Source organism: Vicugna pacos, chromosome 2 (assembly GCF_048564905.1).
Source record: "Vicugna pacos chromosome 2, VicPac4, whole genome shotgun sequence".
Classification (NCBI taxonomy): domain Eukaryota; kingdom Metazoa; phylum Chordata; class Mammalia; order Artiodactyla; family Camelidae; genus Vicugna; species Vicugna pacos.
The window spans coordinates 80,880,658-80,893,409 of NC_132988.1; the positions used below are offsets into that span (position 1 = coordinate 80,880,658).

A 12,752-nucleotide genomic window follows, 5' to 3' on the forward strand; every position below is an offset into this window, starting at 1 on the left:
CAAAATGACAAAATTATAGAGATGGAGAAAACACAGTGGTTGCCAGCAGCTAGGGAAAGATGAAGGAAAGGAGTGGCAGGGGCTGTAAACGGGTATCACAAAAGATATTTGTGATGGAACTATACTGTATCTTGACTGTGCTAGTGGTCACATGAATCCATACATGTGATAAAGTATACATTCATAAATGAGTGCATGTAAAACAGGAGAAATCTGAATAAAGTAAGCAGAAATGTATTAATGTCAATTCCCTGGTTATGATATCGTACTAAAGTTATGCAAGGTATTACCACCAAGGGAAACTGGGTGAAGGATATCCAAGATTTATTATTTCTTACAACTGCAATTGAATCTATAATTATCTCAAGTAAATGCTTAAAAAAGAAAAAAGAGACTGTAAGATTGGACAAAACAAAATGAGACCCAACTATAAGTTGCCTGCAAGAAAAGAGCCACTTTAAGTATAAAGATACAAGTAGGTGAAAGTAAAAGAATAGAAACATATATACCATAACAGTAATTGGAAAAAACATGAACTGGCTATATTATCAAACAACACAAACTTCAGAGCAAAAAAATTACCAGTGATAAAAAGATACTATATTAAAAAGTGGATATCCACATTCAAAAGAATAAAGTTGGACCCTTACCTTACACCATACACAAAAATTAAAGGTCTAAATGTAAGACCTGAAACTATGAAACTCCTGGAAGAAACCATAGGGGAAACACTTCATGATACTGGTTTTGGCAATGATTTCTTGGATATAACAAGAAAAGCAAGGCAACAAAAGAAAAAAAAAAGAGACTACATCAAACTTTAACACTTCTGTATCTTAAAGGAAGCAACCAAGAGTGAAAAGGTAACCCACAGAATGGAAGAAAATACTTGCAAATCATATCTGATGAGGGGTTAATATCCAGAATAAAGAACTCCTACAGTTCAGCAACAAAAAAACATGGCAATCCAATATAAAAATGGGCAAAGGTCTTGAATAAACATTTCTCCAAAGAAATAAAAATGGCCAATAAACACATGAAAAGATGTCCAACATCACCAAATCAGGGAAATGCAAATCAAAATCACAATGAGGTATCACCTCACATCTATTAGGATGGCCACTATCAAAACAAAAAACAGAAAAGAACAAATGTTGGCCAGGATGTGGAGAAATTGGAAGCCTTATCACTGTTGCTGGAAATATTAAAATAGTAACAGATGCTATGGAAACAGTACAGTAGTTCCTCAAAAAGTTTAAAATAGAATTATCACATTATGCAGCAATCCCACTTCTGCATATATATACGAAAGAACTGAAAACAAGACCTTGAAGATGTATTTGCATACCCATGTTCATCTCAGCATTATTCACAATAGCCAAGAGGTAGAAGCAACCTAAATGCCCATCAGTGGATGAATGGGTAAAGAAAAAGGGGTATATACACAGAATGGAATATTATTCAGTCTTAGAAAAAGAAGAAAAATTTTATATGCTGTAGCATGGATGGATTTTGAGGACATTATGCTAAGTGATATAAGGCTGTCACAAAAAGACAAATACTGTATGAACCCACTTAAATGAGTTAGGTATCTAAAGTAGTCAAATTCTTAGAAACAGAAAGTAAAATGGTGGTGACCAGAGGCTAAGGAGTAGGGAAAAAGAGGAATTGTTCAATGGGTACAAGCATTTCAGTTTTGCAAGATGAAAAAGTTCTAGAAATCTGTTGCACAACAATGTGTACGCAGTTAACACTAATGTTCTATACTTTACAATGGCTAAGATGGGAAATTTTTATGTTGTGTTTATTTACCACAATTAAAAAGCAACATTACATACTAATAAAAGGCTCAATTTACCAAGAAGATATAGTAATTCTATATGTGCATGAACCTAACAAAAAAGCTTTGATTGCCAGAAATTTTTACAGATTGTCCTTTTTACAGATTGTCCTTTTTACAGATGAAGAAACTGAGGCACAATGAGATGGAGTGGAGCCCAAGTAAGTGGTGTAGCGAGGATTCAAACTAAGCCAGCAGGAATCCAAGGGTCTATGCGCTTAAATCCTGTACTACTGTTCAGAGCATTTTGCTAGTGAAATAGAATTATACAACAACAACAAAACATGAAAAATTAAGGTCTCTATCTTCTCCCTTCTAAAACCAGCTACTCTTTCTAATAATTTCTTTACTTTTGGAAGTGGCAACGCCATTTTTTCAGGTGCCCTAATTCAAAACCTGAGCCACATCAGACTCCTCTCTTGATTTACATAACGCATCAGTCTCAATTCCCCTGACTTCTACTTGGCAAAACCTCTCTCCTACTCATCTTTTTCTTCCTAGTTTCATTAAACTCTACTCTCTTTCTCTGTAATTCAGACCCACATACCTTGCCTGGACTATAATAGACTCCATTAACCATAATAACCTCCATTAACCAATCACAGTGCCCCTCTTTCTCACCCCTAAACATTTGTCAAGGGCAATGCTGCCAGATTTATCTAGCTATAACTGTCACTTCCAAACTGCTTAATATTATGTAGTTCAACAGCTTATCCTGGCATTCAAGGCCCTTCTTGCTTTGACTCCAGCCTACCTTCCAATCTCTTCCATCACTGATTTTTGACATAAAGTAGGGAAAAGTAGGGGAAAGACAACCTACTAAACCACTATGTGTCACATTTTCCCCCAGATCTTACATATACAGTTGTCCCTCTGTATCCACAGGGGATTGGTTCCAGGAACCCACTCGGATATCAAAACCCAAGGATGTTCAAGTCCCTTACATAAAACGGCATATAGTAGTTGGCCCTCCATTTCCATGGACGCAGAACCTGCAGATACACAGGGTTGACTGTACTCTCTCATTTAAGAATCACAACTACATTACAGATGGCCTAAACATCCCTAACTTGCCCAGTCACACAGGTAGAAAATGGTGAGAGCTAGGGTTTCAATTCAGTTCTAATTAGGCCCATTCTTCTACTGTATCAGACTTCACTATTCCATTTCCTCAAGTATATGTGCAAGACCTCAAGCTATTCCTCATGGGGGAATGATGTGAAGGCCCAGCTTATTAAGTAATGCTTCTTTTCATGAAGCCTTCTCTAATCCTTCCAATGGGATGTGATTTCCCCTCTATGAACACAAACAGTACTTCGTACTTTGGATTCATTCAACGTCTTTCCTTATGTTTTAGATTTATCTGCTTAATAAAGTCTGAACTCTTTGAAAAGATTATGTCTTAAAAACATCTGTGTATCTTATCCATATGAGCCTGGGTCATAATAATTGAATCAACATGATTTCTGTGGGTTGGGTGTTTTTTTTTTTTCAATATTAAAAAACTGGGTCAACTTCATTACCGGTAGTCTAATGAGTCTTCTTTCATCTAGAACTTTTACCATACCATATTTGGTGCCCTAAGCGTCTGGGTATTATGATTGTAGGCATCATTAATATTTTTAAACTTTACTAGGTTTAAACACATACAATTCAAAACTATCATACACTTTTCCCCCATATAACAAACTACTATAGCCTCTGTCTAGTAAAAGGCTTTATTTATTACAGTCATGAAATTATTTCTTTGTCAGAGGACTACTCTATGAAAAAGGCATTAATACCCATTTTTATAAAATTTTTTTTACATTTGACCACAGATTTGGGCAAGACACAAAAGCTCAAAAACTTTCTATACCCAATTCTCTTAAAACGGTCTATTTAAAGAATACAATGTCTTCAACTAAAAAAAGAATCTACTATATATACTAGAACATGAAGACAGAACAGGACAAAAAATTTACCCTAGGACACTTCACTCTAAGGAACTTAGCCAACTGTAGGACTTACAAAGACTGTATGTTAATAACAAGTGAGAGTATAATCCCACCTAAACTCTAACTCAGAATTTTTAAAACATGTATCTAAGATTCTGACTCTTATAGAAAAAAATATGGTACTCCCCTTTCCCAAATATATCAAGAGAATTAAGACATCAGGAAAAAAGAGATGGTCCATGGCAGTCTGTTTCTAATCACACACCCTGGCACATTATGACAGTGAAGCAGACAGGAAGATGAGACTATTTTTTCTGTTCCTCTAAGTGTTATCAACCAACAAAATAGGAAGTTCTAAAGAAAAGAGAACTCCAAACAGAAGAAAATAGGTTTTATTGGTTCACTGCAGAGAATATATAACAAAACTAACATATTTTACATGTAAACACAACTTACAATGAATCACAGAAAACAGAACTTCTAGCAAAAGCCTAAAGATACTACCATGTTGTCAGTCTACTTCATTCTCTTTTCAAATTTCTTTGCACTTACAATCCCACATTTTAGCATGTACTATTAATATGAAATACTATTATGCAGAATTCTGTAATAACTCATACTGTATTATTCTTGAAGAATATTGTTTTAACTCATATATTGTATTATTCTCATAAAGATCTTTACAGGCAGAGTGACTTTTATACCACACATTTATCAGAAGAGTTCTAAGTAGAAAGAACTCCGAACAGCACTTTGACTGAAAGTGCCTCAAAAAACTCAACGCTATATAGTTACTGCTGCAGTACCTACTACAGGAAGCAATGGTACTATTAGACTCATTCTTCTTTAAAATAACTTTAGTTTGTATTCTTCACAATTCAGTTAGATGAAGTTTTTTTTTAATTGAAGTAAATTTATAATGTGTCAATTTCTGGTGTTAGAGAAAAGATTTAAAATGATACAAAATATTACATTTTATAGCAGCATCTGATCAATTTTAGAGCTATATCTGAAAGTTGACAGAGAATGTGTGTATTTAACAAAATTAACTCACAAATATCTGTGAAATATCAAGATGGTAAACCCCACGTCACGTTGTATACAGGAAAACCCGACTGCATGAATTCTCCACACACTCCACGCTATTTCATACTGCTGTGTCTCTGCTCAGGCTATTCTCTCATTCTGAAATGCCCATTCTTACTAGCTGACTCTTACCTTTTAAGACTAAGCTCAAGTTCATCTGCTCAAAAAGGTCATCCCCGAAAATCTGCCTTATTCCTAGCCTGGACCACATGTACTGCCTCTGTGCTCCTGTAACAATTTGATCATATCTTTTTCATTGCACTTAACATAAAGTGGATTATACCATATTCAACTGTTAGTCAAATTTATAATACTTTTAATAATTGCCTATTCAGTATTGTTCTTTCCCATAATACTATACAAGCCCCTAAATACAGGCACCTTCTATTCACTCCTATCATTCCCATGTTAAGCACAACATACCATAAATAGATGTACTTAAAGTATTTTTGGAATGAACAGATTATGAACATTAGATATTATTTTTCTATGCTTATCCAAATCAACAAAAAATTAAATTATTTTAGCTAAAATAACACTGCATTCTGGATATACAATTTTAATCACAATCATATGTAAATATTTTAACAAAGATATTTTTGAATTATTTCATTTCAAAGGTATGTTTCTTAATTTAATTTTTTACTTTTAAGTCAAATAAGCTATACTCATTCCCTTTTTATTTATAAAAGCAAAGAGTAGAGATTTTAAATTTTGAATCAAATAGTTCAAAAGAACATATATTATGCCAATGATTAAAGGAGAATCTGCTGCTTTGACAAACTGGACAACAGCTTCAAAAGTTACTACTCAGTAAAGGTACACATGACTTCGAACAATTTACTACTGTGATTTACAAAAAAATGTTTTTCTTAACATTAGCACGTATTAGATACAATTGTTATTTGTTATCGAATTTTGCTTGTTAAATACTAATGTCATTTTCAGAATCTATAAACAACATTTTCACTATACTGAGTACAAGTATGTAAGTATAACATTTTAAGATGTTCCTACTTTGGGATCTGTTTTATTAAGAAGGCATTCTACTGATGCTTCACTATCCATAGTCATTTCCTTGCTTGAACTAGATGACAATTTATTACACATAATAGTCTGAAAATCTAGTATAAAGCATTAAAAAAAAAAGGACTTAAATTTTACCTAAATATGTGAGCGATGTGTATGAACTCTTAGAAGACTATTTTTATTTGAGAATGTCACAGAAGTTACAGGGTTATACCTAACAAATGATCTTTATTTGAATAAAAACATAAACCCTACTAAAAAAATAAACTTACCACTAATTTGTTTCTAAGTGTTAAAAGATGAGATAATCCCCACTTGACATCTGTAACAAAACAAAAAACACAAAGCTAAATAATGGTTACTTACTTCAGGGAGCACTCTGCTGGTCAGGCACAGCTCCTCTGAGCCTCTAAGAAAAGTACATGGCTAATCTTACAAAGGGTTTGGGAGGAAGTGTGGAGTTGAGTGGCTGGTGAACTATCAGTGAATAGGAGTTTGCAAGCCTCTAAGGGAATGTTATTGGTTTAACTAGTTCTAAAAAACTGTCATTTATTAAGTAAGCAGATTTAAAACTGGTTCTGGGGACTATTACCATGGCTATACAAGAATCAGTCTTTTTTTTTTCCTCAGGTTAGTAATTTATTGTACAAATTGAGTATCACATGATGAGCTGACACTAGCTTCTTCAGGGATGAGACCTTAACAGATGAGGTACAGTTTAGAATTTATGTTGCTTTCACAGCTGGAGTGTTTTTAGACCTTAACTTGAAGTATAAGACTATCAAAGCAATGCTTCTGTAAGTGGCCAGTACACAATTCATTCTCCCTGTGAGAGTGTAAGAGCTGAAGTATTTTTTGATGCCAGCGAAAATGAATTGGGCCTCAGTTTCTGGACCTGCCATGATTTCAGTCTGGAATGGTGAAATCACAAGGTGAAGAAGGCAAAGTTGAGTGAGAGCCTCTCAGGTACCAAAAGCAGCCTCCTGCACTTCAAGGAGTTTACAGCTCTCTGTTCTGGCTACCTCCTAGGAAAGAAGAATCAGCCTTTTTTAAAGGAGTTTGGGAACACACTTTTTTATTCTTACAAGGTAAGCACATAATCCAATATACACATACATGTACTAAGGATATATACTAGTCTGGTGCTTTTATAACATTTCAAGAATTTTCAATAAAAAATAGAAATACTGTCAGTCTTAAGGGTAAACACCATTTGTCTTATATTAGTTTAATCATCCATTCATTCAGTCAGTTATCACCTGTTATATTACAGGTTCTGGAAATTCAAAGATGAACACAAAAAGCAACAATCAAGTGCTGTATAGCAGTGCTATTCAAAGTGAGTGTCTTCCACAAACTTTTTTTTCAAAACAAATCTGCAATGAGGTAGGTCAAAAATGGAGTGTTTGGAAACTCTTTTAGCAAAGTAATATTCGACAGAGTAACTTTATGTCTGTTGAATTCCATTAAAAAAAACTGAGGTATGTATTTTGTGTGTCCTCTTTTTCATTTCATTTTTCCAGTAATTCATTTTTGTCATCTTTTACAAAGTATTGATTCACAAACTAGTCTTTCACCACAGAATCTGAGAAGCACTACTTTATGGGGCTCAAGAAAGGCAGATACCCACAATAGATGAGGCTGTGTTATGGTCTGGTACTAAGATACATGGGAAAAGAATGTGGATTACACACCAAGAGAGTGCCTGCATCAAAATTTGAAGAATGGTGTTGGTGGCTTAAAAGCAAATCTCTCAGAAGACAGATATAGCACTCATATGAAAGCCTGAATCATCCATCCTCTAGATGGACTAAGATTATAATGTCTGGAAAAACAAATGACTCAATAAAATTGCTTCAAGAGTCAGATTCTAAATGTGAAAAAATTTAGGAATACCTTAACCAATCTATCTCTTATATTTCCCTTTTAAAAAATGCATGAATAATCTAAATTTTTAAAGTTATCTATAAAATGAGTTCTCCCCCCCCAAAAAAGATGAATAAGACATGACGTAATTTCTACCATTAAGGAGCTTGAATCATCTAGATGGGACACAAACAGGTGATAATAATAATGTGGTTGTGATCAAGAGGGCTCCCCCACTGATACAATAGCTCACATATACTCAAAGTTTCGGTTCCACTTTATCCAACTATAATCAAGTTTCAGATATCCTACCTCCTAAATTTCTCTCCTATTGTTGACCTTGCTTCTCTAGCTATACCACTTTAGTTGCAGGCCCAATCATCGTACAATTATTATTATAGCCTCCCTCAATCTCTTCTCTCACCAATACATTCATCCTTCTTAATGCTGCCAGTTATCATTCCCAAATTCAAATCCGAACACATAACCTTAGTGCTTCAAAATTTCATGGATAATGTAATGGTAAGCAGAAAAAACTAGATACAGACTGTATGATTTCTATTTTGTAAATATGTGTATGTGATAGGTTTCTAACTCCAATTACTATTTCGGAATCAAGTAATGAAATGACTCCAAAAGTCTCTACTTTTTTGCAGAGGAATTTGTGGAGGAAAATAAGGAAATGTAAGCTTAAAGTCGGCAACAGAACTTTAAGGCATGCACCATACAAAGTATATACCCAAAGCTCTTCAAATTCTAAAAAGAGAAATGACTAAATGTTTACTGTTATTATAACTAGTGTGTCTGTTTTAACTAGGTTAAATATTCCTATATATCATAAACATTTTATAATAGTTTAAAGTCCCTTATATAATGATCATATAGTATACTTGTTGATTTTATAGAGAGAGAACATGGTAGAGCAGAAAAAAAGTGAGATAGGTAGGGGTCAGGAGAATTGGATTTTAACTAACTGCATTATTAGAAAGTCACCTTATCTCTCAAGTCTCAGTTTCTTCATTTATAAAAAAGAAAAACAGGGTTGGTCTAGGTCAGGGGTCTGCAATCTTTTTCTGTAAAGGGTCAGATAGTATTTTAGGCTTTGTGGGCCATCCACACTCTGTCACAACTACTCAACTATGCCACTGTGGTAGGAAAGCACCCATAGATAATACATAAAGGAATGTGTGGTTGTGCTCCAAAAAACTTCACAAAACCGACAGCGAGCAAGATTTGGCATATGAAACTAGTTTTGGATAATCACTATTTATAGTTGTCCTTTGGTATCCTGGGAAACTGGTTCCAGGACACTCACTCCACAGCAAAATCTGAGGATGCTCAAGTCCCTTATATAAAATGTCATAGTATTTGCATATAACCTACCTACATATTCCTCTCATATACTTTAAATCCTCTCTGTATCATTTATAATACCCAATTCAATGTAAATGCTAGGTAAATAGTTGCTGGTGCGCCGCTAATTTAACTTTTGCTTTTTGAAACTCGGGAGTTTTTTTTTCCCCCTGAATATTCTCAGTCTGAAGTTCCCTGAATTCGCCTAAATGGAACCCATGGATATAGATGGCCAACTGTACTAGTTTTAAAACTATGAAAGTACTCTTTTTTTCTATTTAAAATTAATTAAGCTGTTGCTTTCCTTTTTAGAGAAATCTGTTAGGCATATAAAACACAAAGCACAAAAACTAGTGGTTAATAGCAAAGTTTAGAGCCAGTTTTGGGATTCCGTGTTAGCTGTGTAGCCTTGGACAAGTCATTTAAAATCATTCTGAGTTTCAGTTTTCTTGTAAGATTGCTGTGAAGCATAAATGAAGTAACATATGTAAAGTACTTAGCTCTGTATCTAGTTCACAGTAAGCATTCAATATATTTACATTATTACTTTTGTAAATCATGTGATTCTCAGTCCTTGGTGAGGAACACAATCTTCCAATCGATATTTTTTCCAGCAAAGAAATAATGTATGCTTTCTAATGATCTACATTCAGATTCATTTTTCACTATAGCAAAAGATGAGAACTAGCTACATTACTCTTTTTTTTTTTAAGGTAACAACAGTCAGCATTAGTTGAGCGCTTACTATCTACTCTTTGTATGACTATATAACTTTGGTTAAGTTACATAATCTTTCATTAGTTTCAGTTTCTCAATCTGTAAAAATGAGGAAAGTAATAGTACAAACTCGATAGGACTGTTACAAGGATTAAATGAGTTTATAAATTGTCTGACACATAAACTATATAAGTAACCGTTATTATTTGAATTAGTTATTTCACATTTATTCATTTCAATCCTCAGGACAATCCAAAGAGGTATTATTCCTTTACTTATAATTGTGTCCAATGAGGCTCAGAGAAGCTAAGAAACCTACCCAAGGTCACACAGTATTTAAGTGGCAATACCCAGGACGCAACATAGACTTGCCTATCAGCAAAACCTCAATACTAGGACAAAGATGTCATTAACCTTTTCTTTGTACAGGAAGTGTAACTATATATTTGTATGGTATATATAAATTCCTTTATGAGAACTAAAATACATATTAAAATATTCTCTCCCCACAGAAAATGTCTTTGCATTTTTTAAAGTTCAAGAGAATATACATAAAATTACTGATCATCTTATATTCATCTCTAATTGATCTTTGAGATCTATATAGACCTCTCAGACTATTTTATAAAGAGCAAATCTAGAGAGCCAGAGTTCTGCTGTTTCAGTCTAAAAATCCCTAAATACTGATTTAGAACCTTGAACTTTGAAAAGCATTCAGATTTCAAATGAAAACACCAATATCAAAGGGAAAAAGAAAAAAAATCTCAAGTAAAAAGACAAAGACATTACTCCACTGGATAGATTCATTCATAAGTTTGTACAGCATCACCTGATTAATCTCATACTCTTTAGACCTTGTGATTACCACTGGTAATTGACCCAGAAACAGAACTTGGCTTCACAGTGTAAAGTCTTATAGTTCAGCAATCTATCACAAACAAGGAAAATAGGGCAGTTTGATACAGCTTACTTTCAAACTCTATCACAAGAATGAACTCAAACTTAGAATGCTAACCTAATTCTGAAATTTCCAAAATGCAAACAAGATTAATTTTAAATGTTATAAATGAAAATCACAAATTATAATCTAATCTACATAAACTGACTGGAAACTTCATATTTTCCCCAAACTAGCAATACTGAACGTTAAAATGATCATCAATTAGGATTCAATATAACTTTACATTCCATGCTATACAAGAAGAAATATTATACAACAAATATACTATATAAATCTCGTCATCTAGTTTGGAAGAAAAAATACTTAATTTCTTTACCATTTGGTGTTTTGTTGAGAAAGGGAAAAAGTCCAAATTTTGGAATAAACAAACCAAATTATCTTTTAACATTTCAAAATAATATCCTAACATGCTGGATTGTATTAGGGTGCCATTCTTTGCCACGCATTCTATTGCTCATCAATGCTGGCAGGGTGGGAGGAGGAACAGACAGTATCTGCCTAACAACAATGGATCAATCAGTGGTGTCAGCTCCAGGTATAAGCAACAGCACTTTTATTGGTATGGACATAATATATCAAAAATATCACACTGTAGATCAAAAACAAAACAAAACAGGCACTCGGGTGCTGCAAAAATTACCTGTTCACGAACAGAAACCTGTTCACTTTCCTTTCTCATAAACACTAATTTTAAAAATAACCTGCAAAATATCCAGTAAAGAAACCTGCCTAGATACTGAAGCTAATGGTTCTTAGAACCTTTGAGGGGAGAATGGCTGTGGAGAGGATGGTCATAAACCCCTTTGTTAAACTATGTTGAAAGTTGTGGGTCTTCTCCCTAGAAAAGTACAGATATACACAGAATTCACAGACTACTGGAAGACCATTTACAAGTGTACCTACAGATCCAGGTTAAGAACCAGAGATAAAGTAGAAATTTTCCTAAGGTCCCTTTGACCCTCTTCCATAATTTTATTACTGTCTCACCAAAACCAACTAAACTATTCATAACCAGACAATGAACTCTCTTGTACAGCCACCCTTGAAAAAAAAAAGTTTGATAGTACTTACATAAGCAGTATCCAACAGAAAAACTGTACTGACACATTTTAAAATACAGCATGTGACCAATGATATCAATGAATACAACAGTACATTACAGTTTATAAAATGATTTCGTATATTATAACAATATTATAGCTTTTATAGCTAAAGAAAGAGAGGTTCAGAAAATTACTTGCCATGGTCCCACAGACAAGTGAAGAGCTGGGATTCTAATTCAAAGTTGCTTATTAGTTCCAGAACTGAGCTCAGAACATTATATCCTGACGCTTCCACAAAAGTCCCTCAAACAGAGAAAACAGATTTTCTAAAAAAGCCTAATGGGTCACACTTTATTGTAGTTATACCTTTAATCTTGATATCAGTTAAAAATACTACATTTTGTATGTTCAATTTCCTCTTGCTTCACTGGTTAACATGCAACATGTTTTTCAGAAAAGTGAAGAAATGGTCAAGCTATTAAGTTTTAGGACTGAAAAACATGACATTTTGTAATTTTATGAAGCATTTCTTCTCCCTCATCTCTTTAGTTTTTTTTTCTTTAGTTCTTAACATACAAAAATTAATGACTGTTGAAAATTCAAACATAAGAAACCAAACTTTAAATATCCAATTTTTTCAAACACTAAAGCTATTTGCAATTAATTTTTAGGATGTTCAAAATAGTCCCCTTACTACACTTAAAAAAAAAACTTAGCAATAAAAAGACAACCCCTCCCAATAGTCCCCTTAATCTTTTAAAAATGACAATACCCATTTTCGGTTCTCTATAACTTTAAAAAGTTCTTAATTTTTTGAAAAAGGGCATTTGTCTAAACCCACTGAATGTACAACACCAAGAATGAACCTTAATGTAAACTCTGGACTTTGGCTGATGATGTATTATCAACGTAGGTTCATC

The 12,752-nt window shown here is 33.7% G+C and overlaps 1 protein-coding gene and 1 pseudogene across 9 annotated transcripts in view; both read right to left on the reverse strand.

Moving 5' to 3' along the window:
- The window catches only part of KLHL8 (kelch like family member 8), a 64,454-nt gene that overhangs the window by 49,691 nt on the left and 2,011 nt on the right, over nucleotides 1–12,752 (reverse strand). The window contains exon 2 of one of the 9 annotated variants that reach the window (XR_012061229.1): nucleotides 6,165–6,214. The exons of the other annotated variants lie outside the window; for them this stretch is intronic. The gene's annotated coding sequence lies outside the window, so the exon portion shown is untranslated. The remainder of the gene's footprint in view (nucleotides 1–6,164; nucleotides 6,215–12,752) is intronic. 9 annotated transcript variants of the gene reach the window in all.
- LOC140700276 (ATP synthase membrane subunit K, mitochondrial pseudogene) lies at nucleotides 6,618–6,794 on the reverse strand (annotated as a pseudogene).